General features: G+C 45.9%; 1 protein-coding gene across 5 annotated transcripts in view; it reads left to right on the forward strand.

The window, feature by feature from the left end:
- Positions 1–24,773, forward strand: part of LOC111868595 (protein kinase C, brain isozyme) — a 150,134-nt gene that overhangs the window by 1,211 nt on the left and 124,150 nt on the right. The window lies entirely within an intron of this gene.

The raw sequence follows: 24,773 nt of genomic DNA on the forward strand, positions 1-24,773 counted from the left end.
AGTTAAGAATGTTGTCAGAACGACTGCAGAATGGCGTATCAGTGTGTGTGGTGTATAAGCGCAGTGGTGTGACTTTTCCTTGTAGCAGCGGGGTGAGAGTGAGTCCCTTTTAGTTTTTTTTTTGTGGTGGTGTGAGACTGAGTCCACTTGATACGTCGGCCACTAACTGGCCTATTGTACCAGCTCCGGATGAGAGATGAAGAGTGTGGAGCACTTGATGGAATGAGAATTGGTAAGGGAAACCGAAATACTCGGAGAAAACCTGCCCCAATGCCACTTTGTCCACCACAAATCCCACATTACCTGACCTGGGCTCGAACCCTGGCCGCCGCGGTGGGAAGCCGGCGACTAACCGACTGAGCCATGTCACGGCCTGACCGAGTCCCATGATGTTGCAGCCTCGGATGGGTCACACGTATCAGCCCCTGTTGATGAACAAGGACGGAGAATTAATGGAATGATAATTGGCAGGGGGAAAACCGACATGCTGGGAGAGAAGCCTGCCCAGTGCCACTAGTTTCACCAAGAGTGAACTCCGCTGGGACGGAATGGAAGTGTCCGCGTTGCTGTGCTCATGCATGCTGATGTGACTGTGTGTGCATGCTTTTTGTGATTTCCCACGATGAGTTTTTAAAGGGGTATTTCGTTTTGTCGAAGATAATAACATAGGCCTACTTCCAAAATAAGGGCGTGACACGGCTTTAGGCTCCTAGTCGCCAGCTTCCAATCTTGGAGGCCCAGGTTCAATTTTCAGGTTGCAGTATGGGATTCATAATTAACAAAGCATCACTGTAATGGGTTTTAGGTTTTCCCATGCCAGCTCTAATTCCCTACTCATCTGTCATCAGGGGCAGGTACAGTAGGCGTCAAATGGAAGTGAACTCACGAAGCAGCCGTATCTGCGAAATAGCGGACGGATTTGTGAGTGTATGCTGACAGTAAGACGAGACTGCGAGACCAGGGTGCTAGTGCCACTGTATTGAGGCAGAGACCCGATGGTGTTTGTAGCAGGTACATTTTATTGCCCCCTTGCGTGCACGTGTACTAGGATATGCCTCATATCACGCTTTTTCTGTGCAAGGGCTGTAATAACTGTTATGTGGTTCAGTGCCATCTGCCAGGCAAACCAAGGCATTTGTGTGACGATGCTTTCTATAATCTATTCTGAGGCCCTGGTGCACGCGGTAGCGTAGTTGGTTGAGGTACCATACTGCAAGCCGGAAGATCGCAGGTTCGATTCCCGTTGAGGTCACTAGATTTTTCAATTGACCTAATTCTACCAGCCGCATTATGGCCCTGGGGTCGACTCAGCGTCTGACAGAAATGAGTACCAGGAATTTTCCTGGGGGTAGAGGGCGGCCGGCGCATAAGGCTGACAACCTCACCGCCACCTGTGAGCCGATTGTCTAGAAAATGTGGGAACCTCGACGTCTCGCAACCCTATGGACCTCAGCGGCCTGTTACAGGGATAGCTTTACCTTTATCTTTTTGTTCTAAGGCCGTGCCATAGCTCAGGCGGTTAATCATCGGCTTTCCACCGCAGCGGCACAGGTTCGAGCCCAGGTCAGGTCATGTGGGATTTATGTTGGACAAAGCGGCACTGGGGCAGGTTTATCTCCGAATATTTCTATTTCCCCTGTCAGTTCTCATTCCACCGACTGCTCCACAGTCATCATCATCATCATCATCATCCGGAAGTGGTAGAATGGGCCAAATAGTGGCCTATCCCAAGGAACAAAAAGAAAATAGAGTTTTCTAACCCGGGGATAGGGTGACCGTCGTGTACAGGCTGAACCACTTAGCAGTATCATGTGGAATAACTCTCCTTTGTTGTACATCGCATCAGAGAATGTTAAGAAAAAAAATGCATGGTTTCAAGGAGGACGGACATATGCGTAAGACATTATCTTCCGATATCACGAGATATCAAGGGTAACTTTACTTTTTTTTTTTTAAATGAAACCTGATATTTCCAGCTCTACAGAAGCTGTGGAGCAGATCAATACGAATCAAACGACCACGACCTGAGCAGCGTTAATATATCGCGACTCGAAGCACAAACCGCTCCGTCTGCTGCCCACCTGCTTGCGACAGAAGTGAACACAGATCAGAGCTTGCAAGCGAAGGTAGATACGTTGTCTCATGCTTTGTTGCGTTGTTGGCATTTCTGTGTGCGCGTATTCTTGTAGTTTACCCCCACAGAAAGAAGCAGAGGGGTGGTCATGTCAGGAGAGCGTGCCGACGGTGTTGCTGTCGCTTCATATCATATCCTGCAGCCACACAGTGCCCTGCAGGGTTGCCATCGTGATGAAATGTCACTGATATGTCTTTCTTCAGTGTAGTAAATTTTAGAAGTGTGGGCATGGTAAAAAGTAAAGTAAATTAAAGGTATCCCTGTAACGGGCCGTGGTGGCCCATAAGGTTCTGAGATGCTCAGATTCCCACATTGTATAGACAATCTGCTCATAGATGGCGGTAAGGTTGTCAGCATTACGCACCGGTCACCCTATACCCAAAAGAATATTCCTGGTACTCATTTCTGTTAGAGGCTGAGTCGACCCCAGGGCCATAGTGCGACTGAAGGATTAGGTAAACAGAAAAAATCCACCTCATCAGGATTCGATCCCGCGACCTTCCGGCTTGTAGCATAGTGCCTCAACCAACTACGCTACCGCATGCCTCGTGTGGGCATGGTATTTGGCAAAAAAGAAATGTATATGAACGTTCTTTTCCCAATTTAGCGTGCCTTCATTGAAGAAAAGGCCAGTGATGCAGTTACTGCTTATTCCACACACAGCGAGTCCGATGACGATTATGGCCAGCTTGTCTGAACCAGTTACGGTTCTCAGGTGCCCAGTAATGCATGTTTCGAATGTAGACCTGCCCGGAATTCGTGAACAATGCGTCATCGGCAGACGAAACAGTTTCAGAAAATGGTACATTGTGCCGCTGCTGATGTATTCCCTGCGGGCAGAAACGGACGCGACTACCGTTGTCGCGCTCTTTGCTTCGGGTACTGATCCCCGGTCTGTGGGCAGCTACTTCACCTGATTCATCCGTTACACTTTTATGGCTGCGTCGTACCTCATGCGGTTAGTCGCTGGCTTCCCACCGCGGCGGCCCGGGTTCCATCCCGGGGTCTTGTCAAGTGGGATTTGTGGTGGACAGAGTGGCGCTGGGGCAGGTTTTCTCCGAGTACTTCGGTTTACCCTGCCAATCTTCATTCCACCAACTGCTCCACAGTGACCCTCACCTATCATCTGGGGCTGGTACAATAGTCCAAAAGTTGCCGCAGTACAAGGGACTTAGTCCCACCACACTAGCAATAAAAAAAGGAACCGAGATAGCTCAGTTGGTACAGTGACTGGCTACGGGCTGGTCGATGGAGGGGTCTGAGTTCGAGTCCCGGCAGGGTCAAGAATTTTGTCTTTCCATGTCTCCCAGACCGGCTCTGGCGCCCGCCTACTCTCCTATCTAATGGGTACCGGGGACTCTTTCTCCGGGGCTAAAGCGGCAAGGGCGTGAAACTGACCACTCACCTCCAACTAGTGTCCAGGTCAAGAAAATGTGGATCTATACATCCACTCCCCAATACGCCTTCATGGCATAGTGCTTAATCAGTTAAGCACAGGGACAACTTTTCCTTTAACCAGTAAAAGGGAAAGCAGATTTGGTTTCGTGCATCTTGTGTCATAAGGTCATAAGGTTAAATGGTTCAGCTTGTATAGGTCACACATTCCCAGACACAAGTACATTAAACCCCCGCTAATCTGGAGTACTCGCGGGGGGGGGGACAGTCCGGATTAGTGAAGCAAAAGATAGCCCTAAAAGACAAACAAAACTTAGAACACAGATAAATATAAAATTTAATAATATAAATAGTGCTGTTGAAAATAAATAACAGAATTTCAGTGTAGAATCAGTACATTTATTCATGGATGGAAGACTCAGAAGTTTTATTTGAACGTAATAATGCAGGTTTAAAAAAACTGTCAAGTTTTGTATGAACAGACAAGCGACTCACCCACCTTCCTAAATGCCACGTGTCTTGTAAAGTATATACTGAACTGTGAACAGCATTTTTCATGTTTCAGCCCGGATTAAGTGTAACCTCGTTAGCGAGGGTTTACTGTAGAAAGGTGTAAAAATGCGCTTAGCAGACGTATAAATAAAGCGCGTATGAAATTAGAAAGAAATGTCTTAGTGCTTCGCCGTGTTTGTATTGCAGCGCAACACGTAGTTCGAGATAAGAGTGAAGTCGCTGTTATGTGAAGTGTCACACTTGAGACAAAGGAGTACGTTGGCTGAGAAGTCTGCAGTAACGCTGCTTCATATCACAATTAGCAGTTGACTCAAACGGAAGGGCAGATGATGCATAAAAGTGCAGTAGATGTTAAGTTTTTCATTGCCGTGTTTCCTGCGTCTGCTGTCAGGTTTCAGAATTCTCTCACGGGGAGTACATGTTTGATCTCTGGCCTTGATATTTACATTCGTCGCGAAGAGGGACGCAGCGATGATTATGAATTGTTTAGAACAGAACGCCCGGGCCCTGTGTAACTTTAGCGCAGACCTGATGCGTTTTGGTCGGAGTTTGTATTTTACGTTATGCTTTGGCCAGCCGTACTGGTGCTGTGACATTGCAGTACTTCAACCACCATGTTCCATCTAAACCTTTAAAGCACACTGGTCTATATATTTTTTCCTGTGGCGCTACAGCCCCAATTTGGGCCTAGGCCTACCTCAATGAAACTCTCCGTTTCACTTCGATTTACTAGATCTTAAACATTCGGTAGGACTCCTTGGGCGGGTGATCAGCTCGTCGCAAGGCCTCTGCCTGTCCACAAACACAGGAAAACGCACATACACAAACACTAAACATCCACGCCCTGAGTAGGATTCGAACCCACGATCCCGGCTTCCGAGCGAGCGAAGACAGTGCATGCCTTAGACCGCTCGGCTACCGTGACCGGCGGTAACTATATATACCACCTGCTTTAATATTAAGAAAGCCCACAATTACGTGTTTCGTATGATAAGCGATGGTTATTTCCCTAACCAACGTGAACTGTCTGGTCTCAGTAATGGAAAGAGTGTGTTTACTCTGGGGTAAAACCGAATCTTTAAACTTTGAGGCCTGAATCTTCTCGAGGAGCGCGAGACGCGCTATAGAGATTTTCAGTATCGATATTGAAATTCGATATGGAACTGGCGACAGAACCGCCAGAAAATATAAAATGTGATAGTTTTCAATATGCCAGCGACTTGCCTTCATAATGCCACATGCAGTTATGAAAAATGTTTATGTGCATCAGATTTCGATATGACAGATCTCCGAAACACAATACCGTGTATAAAATGTCATGTGGGAATCGGAATAGCTCAGTCGGTAAAGCAACGGGCTGCGGACTGAACGGATGGGGTTCGATTCTCGGGCAGACGCAAAATGTTTCTGTGCTCCACTGCGTCCATACCGGTTATGGGGCCCACCCAGCCTCTTATCCATTGGATGCCGGGGGTATTTTCCCCCGGGGAATACGGCCATGGCTGACCACTCGCTTCCATCTAGTGCTGAAGTCAAGAATGGAGCTATACCTCCACTCCCCCATACGTTTTCGTGGCATAGTGCTTAACTAAGCTCAGGGAGAACTTTACTTTAAAATGTCGGTCGCTCCTGCTAGCCGAGGATTGAGGACGCCACGCGACGTACTCGTAGTGCGCGTTCAAACTGAGTTCGCATCGGGCAACTCGAATCTTACTTGAAGTGGCCGCGAATGCGATGAATGAAACCTTAAGTCTGCTTGGGTGACAGAAGGAAGTCTGTGCTGATGAAGTATCAAATGTTTGAGATGTGAATTCATTAAATTTTGTCGTGTTCGCAACAAAGAGTTGCAGAAATTCTTCTGGGCTTTCATTTCGCAATGCCTGCCCGCGCCAGTTGCCGAGTTGCTGAACATATCTGCATAAAATTCTGTACCGGAGGGTTCGTGTGATATTTTCTGACCCACATTTTCGTTTTTGGTTATAATCGGACAGCAGTCGCAGAAGCTGCTTGAGTTTCGGCTTGTATCCCAGCCGTAACTCCCGTGGAGGCCCATAGGGTTATGGGACGTCGAGGCTCCCACGTTTTCTAGATGGTCGGCTCACAGATGGCGGTGAGGTTGTTAACCTTACACGCCGCCCGCCCTTTACCCTCAGGAAGATTCCTGGTGCTCATTTCTTTTAGAGGCTGAGTCGACCCCAGGGCCATAGTGCGACTAGAAGGATTAGGTGAATTGAAAAATCCATTGACCTCATCGGGAATCGAACCCGCGATCTTCCTATTTGTAGCATTGTGTCTCAACCAAATACCCTACCGCGCGCCCCCTTCCACATATTTGTCGGAGCGAAAAGTGTTTAGAACGGAAGTTGTAGAGAAAAATGAAGCCCGTTTTATGCTAAGTGCATTTCGTAAGTCTTCCTGTTTTCATGCTAATTATAGAGGTGTTTGAGCTTTGATGGAGGTGGTGCATATCATAGCCACTGTGCTTAGAGCCGTTAAAGATTGTTGAGGATCATGTCTCTTTCGGAAAACAGGGAATTACGTCTGCCTTTGTGATTAAGTCCAACCCTGGCCCCCATAACAGATTTGCAAGTTGTTTCGTAGACATTAATTTGGACATAGTAATTGATTCCATCCGACTGAGTCCTTCTTAAGAAGCTGCCAGCTTTCTAAAAAATTTTATGGAACCCGAAGGTTCATTGCCGTGTTCACAGGAGCCCTCAGTTGGTCTCTCCTGAGCCAGATGAATCCAGCCCATATCACTATTTCTCTGAAAACCATTTTAATATTATCCTCATATATTAAGTTGATTTGTGTCAAGGTTAATAATGCTGCTACAGCTCTACGTAACCTCCAGTCTGGGTATCTTGCCGTATCGTAGTATATTTATTGTGTTGTTCGCCTTGGTTTCCTCCTGAGTTATGAATCTCATTAGACCGAATATACTGAAAACGTGCAACTACACCACAAAGGACTAACGTAACGCTTTGAGTGTCTAGACGTTAGTTGCCAAGTCCCATGTTTTAGAAACAGAGAGACGCAGTCAGTAGGCAGGATCATGGATCAACGTTAAATTGTAAAGGATGTTTGGAAGGGAATGGCCGTGGCCTACTCTAGCTACTACTCCACCACTTGCGTGGAGGGGCTTTTGAAAACATTTCAGTCAGGATAGCCTGTACCCCGGTCGAGATACGAACCGAGCCCCGAACACAATTATGGCGTCATGTGATCGTTGTATTTGCTTTGCGCAGAGAGCTGCGGTGACGTACTGACGCTGCGCGTGCGCATATGTGTGGAAGTATCTTCCCTTCTCACGTTCTTGTCCAGGAGCTCCCACGTGCTGAGATTTTTAGGACCAGCTGTTAGAAAACGACAGAGAGTGGGCCTCAGCTGTTGACAAGTTCCATTCACATGTCTTATCGAGAAATAAACCCAGGCGAGTGTTTTTATGCGAGAAATGTCGTAAATAGCATGAAAGGCTTAATTTCCGAGTCCAGGCCGTAATCATCCCACTGAACGCTTCTTTGCGTTAGCGGCGGCAGGACTCGAACATGCCGATGTCGTGTAACTACGAAACGAGATTAGCCCACAGATGACGTCACATTACAAGAGTGGCCAGCCGGATGTGCAACTTAACATCACATTTGCTCCGCCCTTCAGTGTGTACTGATTGTCTCTCTTGCGAAGTTACCCCGTTTATACAGGAGTGTCTTTCTGGTCTCGAGACGACGCAGATGGTGTAGTGTAAGGCGATTTATCCATTCTTGTCTAAAACACGGCGGTAAGTATGCGTACCATTTGTAGTAACATTAAGTAGGTCTGTATTGTGCATACACAACGTGTTTATAGCCTATTTCCATGTGATACTCGCAACAAAGTCTTTTTTTTTTAACCGGCCGTTCTTTGTAACATAGACGAAGTTTGTTTTCTGTGAGGTAGGAATATTACTAGCAATTCTGAGAGACATTCCCTGGTCATAATTCACACCTATAAGAAAAATATCAATAAATCTGAGGACTGCAAAGGGTTATTAGGGCGACCTCGTTTCCTAACAAATTTCCCGTTGTTGCCACGATCACACTGATCCCAAGGTCCCAATTCCTTCCTTACAGGCGAGGTAATGGGGAAATAACTTGGCATGGGCTCGAACCCATGTACTAATAGCAAAGATAGCAATCTCTCCAAGACGAGCACTGTTTTCCCCAACAGATACCTGCGATGCGCAGCGACCCATTGCTACCATTCCGTTGTCGTTACGATGCCATTGTTGTCGCTGTCTCGACTCCTTTCTTACAGGGGAAGTAATGGAGAAATAAGTTGGCTTAGGCTCGACCTCATGCACGCTCTTAGATGTATAAAACCACCTCCCCTATCATGCCAAATTTGGTCGAAATAGTTGCAAAGGTGTGGAAATATGTGGAGAACAGACAGGCGCACGTTATATACATTGTCACGATCTTTAGAGTAAGTGTAGACGGGTTTTGAACACACACACACACACACACACACACACACTAGTGTCCACAGTCACGTCTTCACTGCCGTTGCTTGGTAGCGGCTTCAAACGCAGACCCTCACCTTTCTCTGAGTTCCCGGCAGCAGCTGCCAGCGTCTAACAGCAACAGCTCACAAAGATTGAACCGCAGCAGTCTCTAACTAACGGATTGACTAACTGGGAAGTACCAGATTTTTGTTACTGTCAGAGAGTCGCGGGTTTGTTGATATGGGGCTCCCTTTCTGACGAGAGGACGAGTCTGTTGCTTACAATTGCTGCTGATCCGCCAGCGCAGTCATTTTCGGGTCCGAGTCCCGTTCGAGACTCCCCAAATCTGGGGCGCCAGGTCCCCGTATTTATATCCCCCAGAACAGGGTGGCCATGTTATACCCCCAGGCACTGTGTTTCCTTTTCGTCGCCTCCTGCGATTCGACTTACTCCTAAATTGTTCTCCTTATACCATCTCGGCATGGACCATTTATCAAATACAGTTCCTCTGTTGCAGTGCAACTGTTACCGTAGAAACATGTTTGTTTGTGGAGCCGTTTCTTAACAACGTCCGTTGTATCTAGCTTATTTCGCGGTCGTTGCCTAGCAACAGGTCTACATTCCACAGTTCATATATGTGTGTGTGTATGTATCTATGTAGAGAGAGAAGGGGGTTACATTTGGACGACCTTCAGGCTGTTGGTTCTGGGCAGGCCGTTAGGCATTTTCAGGTGACACGGGAAGATGAGAAAATTAGGTCGTCATAACCCGAAAGACGACAGTCATCATGAATGGTGATTGGACAAGGATTTGGAAGGAAATGCTTGTGACCAGTTTGAAGCCTCGCGGGGACTGCACGCCACAGGTGTGAAGTTGTGTCTGTGTGACCGAGGCCCACCCATTCCCGGCCGTACGGTTGCGTGTTCAGTGCCCAAGCGTCAAGGCTCTTTTTAACAAGTTCCTAGAAGCTGATGTGAGCCCTGGAGTGAGTGAGTGATTATTCGTTCTGTTGAAGGCCGCCGTTGATGCTCGTCTCCAGAAACGGCTCAGGTGTGTGGCCCACCGATTACGCGATCTACAGGGCTGCTGTTTCATCAGCAGTTGAGGGGCTGTTGTGGTGTTCCTCAGTTCCTCCAGGGAAATGCGATTTTCCTGTTCATTTTTAGCTTGTTATCGTACCATGAGCCACTTACGGCAGCGTTCAGTGACGCTTGGCTTTGCAAGTGCACAGTTTTTTTATTCATCAGTAAAAAGTATTCGGAAATCCGTGGTTTGGATCTTGACTTGTAGACTAGGTCTCTCCTGACTGATGGCTTTAATGGTTTTTTTTTTCCAAGTCTTTACAGACAGACCTTACAATCGGCCGCTGCAGATTTTTGTTGTGTCCTTCCCCACTTTCTTTATTTATTATTTGATAAGAAAGTCCGTGTGGCTTTCCACCTGATGGCTGCAGGGTGCGCGACCGGGCCGTTTCGTGTGAGACGGGTGCTTCTGAGGTGCTCTGTCACTTGGCTGGTGTAACGGCAGTAGTGTTACCGGTTTCTGTTGGTAGTCCACGTGGAAGTTTGTGAGCGAACTTCATTTTGTTACGGGAATACTGTAGGCCGCAGTAGAATGACTATCAGTGATATTTCACAGGCTGTATGGCTCTTATGCACATATCACTCACACTCACGTATTAACTCGTTTTACGACATATTTCGAATGCCAACCAACACAACACGCAAGCGTACGAAAGCAACATGCAACACAACTACACGAAAGACAAAAGAAAAGGCGAAGTGTGCCAGTTTCTGTGACGTTTAAATAAATTAGAAGTTGGATTTTGGCGTACAGCTTTAAACAGTTAAGCTGAAACGTGGACAAATGAGAATGGATCTCAAGGCGTCGTAGCGCGCCAGTTCAGGCAAGGGCCGCACTAATGTGTTGCCTGGCAATGGTCTCGCTATTGTTCGAAACCTGTGAAGTGAGTAATATATTATGGCGTTCCGCCAGGAATCCGGAATGGTTCCTAGGCAACGAGCGACTTTCCCTCTACAACGTTACAATCATAAAGCTAGCAGCCCAACAGTGGAGTTTCCACCGTTTCACACGAATTGTTGAAGCAGCGTTTCGATAGCAGCGGCCGGAATGAACCCTTCGGCATGGTATTCCCTGTTGGGTCCGAGTGCAATTTATAAGAGTGCAGCTTCGATGAGACCAGTCATTTCTTAGTGTAGCTCCGACTAGAGCAGAAGTCATCTCGCATCCGACAAAGAGATACCGAGAAGACGTCACCGAGATCAGCAGTGCAAGTAATTGTAACAGTGGAGTTAGGAATAATTATACTTGCGAGTGTAAAAGAGATTGTCCAATAAACGTCCTAGCCAAATCCGAGATCCTCGTGAATTTACTTGTAGCATTACCAAGGAAACACGTGACAATATGTTAAAGTGATGTGTACACTGACTGAGGCAAAAATTAAGTGTCCCTAACAGTTGACTACAGACTACTAATGCGTATGGTAAAGGTAAAATTATCCCCGTAACAGGCCATGAAGGCCCATAAGGTCGACTTCGAGGCGCCCACATTTTCTAGACAGTCGGCTTACAGATGGCGGTGAGGTTATCACCCTTACGCCCCCCCCCAAGAGAGATACCTGGAACTCAATTTTGTTAGAGGCTGAATGTCGATCCCAGGGCCACAGCGCGGCTGTAGGGATTAAGTCAATTGAAAAATCCAATGACCTCATCGGGAATCGAACCCGCGACCTTCCGGTTTGTAGCATAGTGCCTCAACCAACTGCGCTACCGCGTGTGCCAGTCACTAATACGTAATTGTCAGATTTCTCAAATCATCGCACAGACAGACAGAAGCATACAAAATAGATAAAGCAAATAAAGCAAAACTCGAAGAATTAGATTTGTCTCATTTTGGTCAGTCACACTACTAATTACAGAATGGATAATTTTCAGTCCAGTGTGACATATAAGTTTCCAACACTTAAGTTTTTTCACCTTACATGTTTCGATTCAAAAGAATCATCCTCAGAGGCGCACCACTACGATCAGGAAACACTGTCACATAAGATGTTTTAACCATATGCATTTATGCTATGAATAATGCTCACTATATAAATTTTGTTATTTACGCGGTTGGTTTTGGTGTGTGTCCCAGGCATTCACGACGGCGCTTCTTGAAGAGTAGACTTAACGTATGATGTTTCTTTTAGGCGTAATGCTGGGTATTCCGACTTGGATTTTCCACTGCACGCAATATGATATTCACTTTTCATACATTAACCTCCCGATGTATTTAATATTGTATTAACATTTTCTTTTGCATGTAAGGAATTACTTATTATGTTAAAATATCGTGACCCGATATTGGGTCATGTTGTTTTCCTCCTGACGGTGGGAGATGTTGTTTATTTCTCTTGATTTTATGTTCTTATTATTAGTCGTGTAGTTTACATGCGTGCTGTGTCGTTTGGTATTCATTTCTGTCAGAGACTAAGTCGACCCCAGGGCCATAGTGCGGCTGGAAGGATTAGGTGAATTGAAAAATCCGGTGATCCATGATGAGTTAATAATGAATTGGAATAGCTTTTGAAGGACTAATCACGTGACCTAATCTAGCTACTGTCCAGGTATATGCCGAAGAAAACCACGAAAATCTCAAGTGACGTAACCCAGTGATTCGCCCGAGATCATCAAGCCCAAGACATCTTTCAAATTACGTAAAGTGAAGCGGGTCCGTGTAGGTGGGTCTTGAAAAAAGTGTCGCTAAAATCTGAAACAGCCGAAATTCAGTTTTAAGAGGGAGTCAGATGAAATACCAGAAACACACGTGTTTCTCCTTTCCCAGCAACTTTTACTCGCAAGAGTTTTCTCTCCGATGTTTACCGAGTTATGGACTTGGCTCTTCATGTAAAGTGCCGATTATTATTGTCCAGTTTTAACCGAAGTTATAACATGCTGAAGGATTTGTGTAAAAACTCGCCAGATTCGAGTATCAAGAAAATCCGTATAGTGATTTTTTTAGTTACATTAGTTGTACATTGGAACGCTCATTAAATTGTACACCAGTCAGCACATTGACTTACAGATTGTCAATAAAGGAGAGAGAAAACGAAAACATTGGAACGGACGGGGGCACGCGGTAGCTTAGTTGGCTGAGGCACTATACTACAAGCCGGAGGGTCGCGTATTCGATTCCCAGTGTCATTGAATTTTTTCAGTTGGTCGAATCCTTCCAGCCGCACTATGGCCATGGGGTCAAATCAGCCTCTAACATACGTGAGTACCAGGAATCTGCCTGGGGGTTAAAGGGCTGCCGGCTCATAATGCTGACAGTCTCACCACCATCTGTGAGTCGATTGTGTAGAAAATGTGGGAGCATATGGTCCTTCACGGAATGCTACAGGGACAGGAATAATTCTACTTTTTTTTTTACATGTGGACGGAAGGACACCTAGGCCCATTCTTCTAGATTTTCATAATGAACTTGACAGCGAAAGTCGGCTTGTGAACCCGAAGGCTTTGTTATCGAACATTTGCATATGTAATCGGAACATAACCTTGGCAGACGTGGCTCTCCCCTCCACCTCTGTTAGTCGCCTGAACGACGTTCCTGCAGCACGCGCACTGTGTGGCAGGGGTCACAGCCACTCCGGCCTTCCGCACCAACAGACAGCGTGGAGACGCTGAGACGTCTGAGGGGGAGGGGGGCCTTCATAATGTGTCCTGTTAGCAAGCTCCGAGCACGAGAACTGCCTACTGAGTTTTATTTGGAAAACTTCACTTTGAATATCTGAGCGCACATGGGAGAGTAATATTGAAGTGGATCATAAGGATATAGAATAGGAGTAAACTGGATTAGTTTGGATTAGGCTCTTCTGAACACGATAGTGAACCTCCGGGTTCCATATCAAAGGAGAACAGCTGAGCGACTGATGTCTTGTCAGTGGTACGTAGTATAAAGGTACAGTAAACCATCTCTAATCCGTATTAATTGAGGGGAGGTCATCCGGATTAGTGAGCAGAAGGTAGCATTAAAAGAAAACAAAATTAGAACACAAATGGAAAATTTATTGATGTAAGTAGTAAGCCCTCTAACAGGCCGCGGAGGCCCATAGGATTTTGAGACGTTGAGGCCCATAGATTTTCAGTGAGGTGGTCAGCCTTATGCACCGTCCGCCCTTTACCCCAGAAAGATTCCCGGTACTCATTTCTGTTTGAGACTGAGTAGATCCGAGGGCCGTAGTGCGACTGGAAGGATTGGGTCAATTGGAAATCCAACTGACCTCATCGGGAATCCAACCCTCGACCTTTCGGCTTGTAGCGTAGTGTCTCAACCGACTACGCTGCCGTGTGCCCCATACATAAATTTCTTGGTTTGTATATTGTTTTGTCTCTGTCCTTGGCAGTGTCCTGTCAGCCCCCTGTTATATCGGTATATCATTGTACTGTATACTTGGCTTACGTACCCTGCAGAAGGCGCCGTATCATGCTGTCTGTACCTTCTACTCGGGACACTCAGGCCGCCTTGCGAGTGTGACTTCGGCAACTGATGAAAAGCAGTTTCCTTGTGGATATTGATGGAACGTGTAGAAGGAATGGTAGTAACAGTGCATACGTTTTTATCCGAAGCCTGCAGAAAATATATTTCTTGGAAACTAACGATAATATTATCGTGTATGTGTGACTGTAGACGGGGTTTGGATTTTTGAATAGGTTTATTGACCACTTACATGTTGGACTACAAATAACTATAACGCTATCGTTTCAACACTTTACAGTTCACTGTTACACACACTAGTATCCTCAGTCTGTTACAGTTTACACTACGCTTTTCCTGGCACCGGATTTTAACAAGAACCATAACAGTTTCACTGAATTACACACTCCAAATATTACTCATTAAGGCTTTTCTTCACAGCCGGACCTTCAAGTGAACGCTCTTGCAACTAACTCTGCTTCGCAGCCTCCTGTCACTCGCTAAGCTCCAGACCTCCTCTCGCTTATAATCTCTCGGCACGGACCACGTAGATAACACAGCTCTTCCATTGTTATAATTCAACTGTTGTATTATTAAGAATCTGCTGCTTGGCAACGGGAACATGTTTACCTAGCCGTTGCCCAGAAACGGCCGTGATATATCCACCCATCTCGCAGTCCTTGCATAGCACGGCTTCTACACGCTACAGTATTGAAGTTCGTATTAGGAAAACAGAGTTTTAAGACTTAAATTGGACATAACTGGCTCTAATTATGGTTTTATGTGAACACGGCGGTGAAACCTTCGGGCTCTCTCAAAGCGTGGAATTTCTCGGAGAGCAGAGTAATATTCACCTTCGGCTGCTGAAGCACTGATTGCTATGTGTATGCCTTAGCATTAAAGGCAACTTGCTGGTCTTTGTGGTGGAGGCGGAGCTTGTTTTCTCTGAGGTGCGAACTGAATTTTGTATTATTTAGATCAATTCAGGCTTCCAAAGTCAGGTCGCAATGACGCAGTTTTCCTAAAGCCACGGGGTCTTCCTTAATACCTATGCTAACATCTTATCTTGTAGTTTCAGTCCCCAGCCCTACCACATTCCATAAGTACCCACCCAGACATCCAGCGCCCCTGTGAGTGTAGCAACAACTGGAATAGGGCCAGGCCTCTCATTCCCGGTATCCGGCATTTTTGTTCATCATTGCAGTTATTACGTGAGTAAACTGTTTCGTGAAGACATCTAAACTTGTGATGAAATCCGTAGCATGAAGGATTAAGCACAGTGTTTGGCATGATAAAATTTCTTTGACTCATAGAACAATTGTAAGTGGGCGGTGACATTAACTTACAGGAAACAGGAATGTTTTCTGTTCTCGGCTGACGTTGTGAATCTTGGCAGCCACGGTAGTTGTGCTGTGCTGCACCCTTCATACGTGCACTGGTCTCCTCTGTATGTTCTGTGTGCAGCCGTTCGTTTGTGTGCGCTGTCTTCTCTCGTTCTCTCTGCAGCAGTTCGTTTGTGTGCGCTGTCTTCTCTCGTTCTCTCTGCAGCAGTTTGTGTGTGTGCGCTGGTCTTCGCTCTTAGAGAAATAGGATGGGGTGGCATGGACTGGATTGATCTGGCACAGAATAGGAGCCATTGGAGGGCTCTTGTGAAGACAGTAATGACCCTTCAGGTTCCATAAGATATTGGGAATACTTGAGTAGCTGCGCAACTGGCGGCTTGTCAAGAAGGTCTCAGAGCTGTGGAGTTAGTTACGTGAAGTGTAGTATACTGTGTAAGGAGACGGTTTATTGATTATTGTACGTGTTATTCGTGGGAGGTGGCGTTAAATATTGGTCTCGATATATCATTCTGTAACATGTGAGACTGGACAGGGATGAGGGAGAAAGGAAGGGAAACTAATAGTACAGAGCTTGTGTAACAAGTGATGAGATTTCCCGTTGAATTCTCAACAGGTGCTGTACTAATTACCTTATACGATGGGTCATTTGTGAGCAGTTCTGTAACGTTCAGTGCGGGTTGCCAATCGGTTGTGGTGGCACCATAATGGGACTCGTCAAACAATTTCCATTATCGGCGCATGACGCAGGAGATAATTGTTCCAATAATACGGTATTCGGGACTTCTTACGGGGACTGTCTGGGGACAGCGGAGCGCAGTGGCGTAGCCTGGGTCTGCAAGAGCTTTAGTACAGTAAACCCTCTCTAATCCGGTTACAGTTTAACCGGATGTCAGATAATCCGGGCCGAAAAATGAAAAATGCTGTTCACAGTTCAGTACACGCTTTAAAAGACACATGGAATTTTAGGAAGGCAGATGAGTCACTGTTCTGCTCAGACAAAACTTGACAGTTTTTTGGCACCTGCATTATTACGTCCAAAAACAGGTACAACTTTTGGGTCTTCCATTGATGAATAAATATATTAAATAAAGTAAAAGTATTCCTGTAACAGGCCGTGGAGGCCCATTGGGTTGTGAGAAGTTGAGGATCCCACATTATCTAGACAGTCGGCTCATAGATGCCGGTAAGGCTGTCAGTCCTACGCGCCGTCTTTTTATAATGAAATTTAATATTTTGAATATATTGCAGAAATTTCCTACCTGATTTGATTTTGGTTCTAATCGGACACTATCACATTCCGAAACAGTTTCTGCGCAGTAGCCCACAAAATACCGACAGATCTCGCGCCGCAAGGGAAGCGTGGCGTTATGGTGGCGCATGCGGGGAGAACGCATCGGTAAGCTGTAGTGCGGTAGAAGTACGTACCAGAGGATTTGCTGTGCGCAGAGTCAGGCAGCAGGCTGACCTGCTTCACCGCTCTGCACACCGTTCAACAAAATGGACGCGTCAGTGTCCATTTTTTAATTATTCTGTTCGTAAGAGATGAATTGTAGTTGATAATGAAGAGCGAGATACTTGTACACACTTCTTGTGTTGCTGTTTTATGTAGTTACCGTATCGATAGATCTTTAAAAGAGAAGTTTATATAAGTTGATATCGGGCACCGTGATATATGACGTCATCTCTCCGCTGTCTGCGCGTGTGCTGCTATTCACGCGTATCACACATGGAACCCTCCCTTCTGTGTACGATCCAATTTACGTAATCACATTATGATGTAATTTTCCATAATTACGTTATTTCAGGCCATGCGTTGTGGGGAGGTTTCAGTCAAATCGATAACTTTGGGGCACATGCAGCAGTTGGTCCGCGTTTCACCGTCATTTCCATCTTACGCCTATTGTCTACACGCAGGGAAGTAAATATTCGGGCAGGGATGGTCGTCTAAGTGATGAAAGTGTGGTGATGATATAAGATGATTCGAAATTCTTTCGTTCTCCTCTAATTTCCCATCAGCGGTTGGTTCTGATATTGGACTGAATGCCTAAAGCCGCACTTACAGCGTGACGCGTCATTTGACCGCGGGATGACGCATGCAGCATAATGCTCAGCGCCCTCAAGAATGCTCGCACGGAAGCATCGGGTTTTCTTTTCGACTGTTGGGTATGCCACTGTCAGCAGTAGAAGTGCTGCTCCCGTGCGCTATTTGGAGAATACGGACGCACGAGAGCACAGAAGACAAAGACGGCCGTGTCAACGGTGCACAAGGGAACTGTTCTGCTCTGGGAACGAACACAGAGCTGTCCCATCTACATCTCTGCCCTAGTATTTACAAAATCTGTCATCATATTAGAGTGCACAATATTATATTTGACATTCCCATTGCATTGATGTATCACTCACTCATTCACCTCGGTCTTTAATGCAACTTAAAACTGTTCACAATCTTTCTTTAATTTAAAATAACATTAAAATCACATAATTTGCTACATGTTTCGGCCTTACTTGGCCATCTTCAAGCAATTGTTCACGTTTTGAAACCGTCGCACTGCACTTGATCCTAAGTCAATATATTTCCGTGTTATTGCATATTGCTGTTCACACTAAAATGTGTTTCTCCGAGAATAAAATCGCTCTCTCCGTTCCGTGTTATTTTCCTCTTCCGGCGTCCATGTTTGTGCCTCCTTCTTGTATGCGGTCTCATTAGATGCTATAAGCAGGTCATTTAGGGGAGTGAAGCGTTGGTATATGCGAGTTACATAACTGATGGTTGTGAGCCGTTACTGGGACAAGCCGGTAATGTAGGGCGGCGACAGTTCGGGAACCCAAATGAAAGGGAACGTTCGCCGTTGGAAGCCGCCACCGAGCAACGGCTAGTGAAGGCCGAGAAGACCTTATGTGTGCTGTAGTTAGAGTGATCTTTGGAGTCTGTAATTCAGTGAGACTGTCGTAGTTATTTGTAGCTACGTTCTGTGGGAGTCCAGTAAATCCGAATACCAATCGAGACCCTGCGTGTAGTCAGTCAAGTGACAGCGTAAACATGTATGACAACTTAGTGTACGTCGGAAGTGAGAGAAAAGTAACTGCGCAGAGCTCTGCTTATGTCGTGTCGCGGGTATCCATTTCCCGTATCAGAAATACACGTAGCAGCTGACATTTCTGTTAAAGGTGATCGTGGCGTCAAGGAATTCTTGTTCATGAAATTGGATGAGGATAGATTAGGTTAAAACTTCGCTTTCATGGGAGTCGAAGAGGAAGACACGAACAGGCCCGCTTTCTTTATTTGTCAAAGCAAGAGAGGGATAACAGAGATAAGAGCAGAAAGCATGCGTGGAATGTATTCGACAGTTCCATTTACAGCGCTGAGGGAACAGAGGGTGGGGATTTGTAGGTATCTCGAATCCCGGAAAAGCATGAACTTTCCATTAGAGATTGATTCTGCGTGAGGTTAGACAGTTTTCTGTCACACACGCTGACGTAACTGTTACTTTCTCTCTTCTGCTCATCCCGCTGACCTACTGGTAAAATGTAAAATTCTCCCTATGCTTAAGCACTACGTCATGGAGGCGTATGAGGGAGTGGGCGTATAGATCCAAATTTTCTTGACCTGGGCACTAGTTGGAGGTGAGTGGTCATTTTAACGCCTCGGTCGCTTTACCGCCGGGGACAGAACCCTCGGTACCCATTGGATAAGAGGCTGGGTGGGCCACAGCCGGTCTGGACGAATTAGAGATAATTCTTGACCATACCTGGGCTCGAACTCCGACGCCTCGGTCGTCCAGCCCGTAGCCAGTCGCTATAACTACTGCGCTATCCCGGCTCCCACGTACTTGCCAATATGGACGGTAGCCACGGCTGCTGAGCTGATGTGTAAGTTTTTAGGTTCAGTTCGAATCCACATGCATGGTGTTGCCTGTTTAAGCGGCACGAGTGAACGTCAGTTCATTGTGTTTGAGCTGAAGTGATCACAGCGCTGACCAGGCAGTGTGCCCACAGTTGTTGTGGATTGTAACGCCGTGTAGCTCGGAGATGCCCCCAAATTTCGGAACGACATATCACGTCCATTTGCTTGCCTCCTGCTTCTGTTTATTTGTTACTTTGACTGATCTTCGATCCTGAACACGGAGGAAGTATGTTATATTTTAGCGTCCTGTTGCACTGATTCATGTTCATGATGTGTATTTGTACCAGCCATCTTACAGTGCACACAATTTCACCTTTCTTTTCACTACATGTTTCGGCACTAATGTGCCATCTTCAGGCGTGGTTTTGTTTACGTCAAACCATTGCACTGTATGCCATCATGTCTCCTTTATAAAATGATTAAAATGTAAATATGTCATGTATAATAATAAAATTTAAATATTAAAACTTTTCAAGATTTATCATCTATATGTCGCACTTCAAATTGCTGCAGCAATACAACGCATGCAGTCACAAGGGAAGGACACAACACAGGACACAATATACACAAGAATATAGGAAGAGTACTCCCATAGGAGAGGACTGACGTAACTCGCGAATTTGAAGTGCTACATATAGATGATAAATCTTGAAAAGTTTTGGTATATAAATTTTATTATTATACATGACATATTTACATTTTAATCATTTTATAAAGGAGACGTGATGGCATACAGTGCAATGGTTTGACGTAAACAAAACCACGCCTGAAGATGGCACATTAGTGCCGAAACATGTAGTGAAGAGAAAGGTGAAATTGTGTGCACTGTAAGACGGTTGCTGCAAATACACATCATGAATGGAGGAAGTATGTTTATTCGAAACGCTGGCGTCGGTACTGCACGGAATTCCAACCCAGAAGACTGCGTTTTCTTGAGTTTATGTTCAGTGTTATTCCTTCTTTGAGTTTTAACTGCTAGGATATTTTGGGGGGAAGGAGGAAAACCGAAAGAGAGAGAGAACGCAACGGTGCCCCGGGCGAAGAACTGCTACCTGTGCTTGTCAGCAGAAGGGGGACATCAAGGACGGTAAGGCACGAAGAGTCTCAGGAGCGCAGTTGGAAATGACGTGTGCTCCAGGTGGAGACGAGATCCCCACGTCTGTGGAGTTGGAGTATAGCTTCACTAATTTCAACGTCGGCAGTGGATGTTCATTCCATGCAGAATTTCACGCTCTAAAATGAGATTCTGTATCCGAGTCTTAGTTTATTTAGAGCGCAATTTGTCCGCCTCATGTCATGTTCCATTACGTTCTTGAGTACAGCAGATGCCAGTTAGCTGGTACTGTCTCTTCTTCAGCGTGTCCGGTGCTGTACACGCAGGCGACATCGCAAGGCAATGCACGTGCTGTATAAATAATATACGGAATGTCCGGATGAAAGGTCAGTGGATTTGTAAAAATGGTGCACCTGCAGGATTTGGGGCAGTCAAAATCCACATGTCACATGGCAGCCCTGAAGTGAACGTGTGGGCCGGCTTAATGCACGACATGTTGATTGGACCGTTTTTCTTTTCGGAAAAGACTGTGACCCGACGTTTGTACTTGGACATGCTGGAGCTGTATGCGCTGCCACACTTACCACCTCAAACTATCCTCCAACAAGATGGTGCGCCGCCACATGTCTACCACCATGTTAGGAATCACCTGGACAGAGAGATGACTGGGAGAGTGATCGGCAGAAGTGGACCTTATATCTCTCTTCTCTCCAACTGTTCACATTGCCACATGTTCCGGTGACAATAGACGGGTTTGGATTTTGGAATGATAATCGGATTTATTGAACACTTTAACACAACTGGTGACTACACTTTACAAATCACCATCGCACAAAGACTAATATTCCCAGTCACTATCTTCACTGCTCTGTTTGGTATCGGCTTTCAACGTCTGATGTTCCCTTTCCTCTGGGTAACCGAACTGTCCACGTGACTCAGCTACCATCTCCTGCAACTCTCAGCTGACTGCCTGCAGACAGTCTGTCGATAAAGTCAAAGTCAGAATTATGTTACGAGCGACAGTCAATCGGCCAGTCTATTGGCGTCAAGCCAAATTTTGGGCCCAAGACCAGATTTTTGTTACTGTCAGACAGTCGCGGGTTTGTTGGTGTGGGGCGCCCTCTCTGACGAGAGGACGGGTCTGTCGTTTACAACTGCTGCTAATCCTCGCCAGCGGTTCTCGGGTCCGAGCCCCGCGGGACTCATGACCATATTTTACTGTCTTAGATTCTAAACTCCCCCAGCCTGAAGTGCCAGGTCCCCGTATTTATTCCCCAGGAACGGGGTGGCCCAGTTATACTCCCAGGCATTGGGATGGTCGGTAGATGGGTTAAATTGCTCCTGGCTTTCGCCAGCACAGCCGTTCCTGGTTTCACTCTCGCGATCCATGACCAGCAGCTGGTCCTCGTTTTGCATGTGTGTGGCGGTAATCACGTTACGGCTAATGAGCCATTGCCTAGCTACCGGCGTGTTTGGAGAGCCTTTCCCTAGTAACGGCTGTCTCAGCTAGTTTCACAGTTCTGGCTTTCAGCAGACATGCCACACTGTTACAGAATGATGCCTCGACGTCGACGTTGGATGTCATCTGTCATTACTGAATGTAACTGCATCCCAAGAATAACACACACACACACATAAGCAGTCGTTGGTTCAGGATCTCACACCGCATAGACACTGAATGAAAAGTATGGTGGACTGACGATTACCACGGAAAAGACGAATAAGCTTGGAGAAAAAGCTGCTCGAGTGTCGCTACGTAAACCGATATTTCGTCCGACGGGACTCGGAACCAAGAATGACTGTGCTGGCGAGGACCAGCATCGGATTTGCCCAAGCCGATCCGATTCGAGGTTCCACGGAGAGAAGCCGAGCCTAACCACTTGAGCTAAACCTTCGTCTGTTACCAACGCCACTCCACCTCTTGACATGTCTTTCAGTTGTGGAACCCACAGACGACGTACTGAGCAGTGTTGTCACGCCAGACCCAGCCCGAATGCGGCGGTGTCTCCTGTGACCTTCCACAGTGACACGCAATATATGAACTGACATGTTAAAACATCCATTACACCGTTTCTTATTGTCACGACAAGCAGAAATATCCGTTCTTCGCCCGGAATACGGTTGCTCTCCTGGCAGCGTCACAGTGTATAGCTGTGCTGTCCAACGTTCTTATGTACTCGGGCACAATTCACTGATGCCTATGGAGGTGCGGACGCCACCACACACTACTACTACTAGTACTTCTACTNAATATACCACGGGCGCCGCGTTGGACAGGGCTGGTGTATAGAGTAGCTTCAGTTTTAAAGGCGGAATGGAAAATAAAGTTCGCTTGCGCAGTTTTAAAGAGAATCTTACTTGGCGTTCCGCATTTTGGCGTCTGTCTTCAACTCGGTTAATATTCTCTCGTCGTTTTCTCTTTGTTGTCACTACGTGTTTCGGCTTAACCGGCCATCATTAAGTGTACAGGTTGTTCTAATGAAGGAATCTGCTGCTCACTGTAATGTGTAATGCTGTTCTGCTTTTCTTATATACAGTAGAACTTGGTTATAACGTCATCAAAGGGACCTAAAAATAGTGTCGTTATAAACGAATGTCGTTGTAACCGAAATGGGCACTTCCACAGTAGCTTTATGTTAGTCACGTAAAAATCTACCAAAAACCGAGTTAAAATGTTGCATTTTTTAGTGAAATACGTAGTTAAGTACAGACTAACGTAACATTAACGTGGAATTGCCCAAATGTGTAATATCAAAGACATATTACAGCGCTTTTCACTGACAATACACACCGCACTAATACTGTATATTAAAGGTAGGCCCACTCACCAAATTACAGTAGATTACATCAATTGTTGTGCCTTACTGTACCTAGATACGAGTACAGTAATCAGTTATCTTCATCTGTTTCCTGTTACTTTCCCAATACACACTTTCTAAATTACGTTCAATGTTCATATCAGAGAAATTCAGGAATGAAAATGACGTTACATACGAGGTTGATGCATTTGTGCATGTCGTACTAAGCAAGGTATAAAAACAGTTGCTTTATGAGGAATTAGTTCGTACCATTGAATATTTGACGCAATAGACAAGGTGTCGCAGAAACCGATGTTGCTATAACCAAGTTTTACTGTAGTTGCTTTGGATTGACTCTAGGTTATGTGCGTTATTTGGGTATCGTTGAACAATTGCTACGCACGTGTTTGCCTTATGGATTTGTTTGGGCGGAATTTTGTTGTATGACGGTCGGCCATCACGGTCGTTTGGAATGAGAATTTGAATCGTATCTTAACCCTTTTCGACATGTGATTGTGAGGCCATAGCGTATTTAAGATTTCATCACCTGGGCCAGTTCTTTATGGAACCAAGTGACTTTTATGATGCGAGTACAGACGGAACAATATCAGAATTGTTGAACGCGTCGTTTTCTGTGTTGTCCGTTTCGTGTGAAAGAAAAGGCGATTAGTTCTTCCCTAAACTTGTTATTTTTTTAATCCTTTCTTTTCCAAACTGAATGTTCTTTTAAGTTGAAACTCCTATTTCATATGAATAAAGTAATTCACAAACATTTGAAGAACGAAAAATGACAACAGGTTTAATTCGCTTGCGCTTGCTATAAAACATTAAGAACGTTCAGAGAAAACGCAGGTGTTTCTAAAAGATTTCTCGTTCTTAGCATGGAGGAGGTTAAATGTTCTACGATATAATGCATATTTACCGAAACACAAGAAATCGCAGTGTTTGACTCTGTGCAGTGTGGAGAGCAATTTACCGCAATGGGCCGACAGCAGTTAAGAGCTAGGTAAGCGCGTTGTTCTCACGATTCCGTGCCGGCCTTGAAAGCTGCTGGCGCTTACGTAACGCAATCTCATGTGACGTAAGAGCAAGTGCTTCGTTTCATCCACGAAGCAGAGCCGTTTCGAGGGAAGGGCGTAGAATGTAATGCGTGCCGCGTGGCCGTTACTCTGCGTGTTCATACAACGGATGAAGGGTTACCTGCTCGTTTTTATTACTTGGACATGGGGACATCTTCAGACGTCGCTATGGCAGTTCGGAGAAGAGCGTTTTGTAATATACCTCATGAACACGAAACGTCAAAATAATTGTACCAACGAGATGTGAGGTGACGCCGAGTAGTATAGCGCTGCACTTCCATGTATCCGAGAAGACTTTAATCTTAATTAAACCAAGGCCGCGCCATAGCTCAAGCGGTTAGTCGCTGGCTTCCCACCGCAGCGGCCCGGGTTCGATCCCGGGACTGGTGAAGTGGGATTTGTGGTGGACAAAGTGACGCTGGGGCAGGTTTTCTCCGAGTACTTCGGTTTCCCCTGCCAATCTTCATTCCACCAATTGCTCCACAATCACCATCACGTATCGTCTGGGGCTGGTACAGTGGGCCAGAAGTGGCCGCAGTAAAAGGGACTTAGTCCCACCCCAGTAGCACAAAATTTAACAAAATTAATTAAACCA

Source organism: Cryptotermes secundus, unplaced genomic scaffold (genome assembly GCF_002891405.2).
Source record: "Cryptotermes secundus unplaced genomic scaffold, Csec_1.0 scaffold610, whole genome shotgun sequence".
Classification (NCBI taxonomy): Eukaryota; Metazoa; Arthropoda; class Insecta; order Blattodea; family Kalotermitidae; genus Cryptotermes; species Cryptotermes secundus.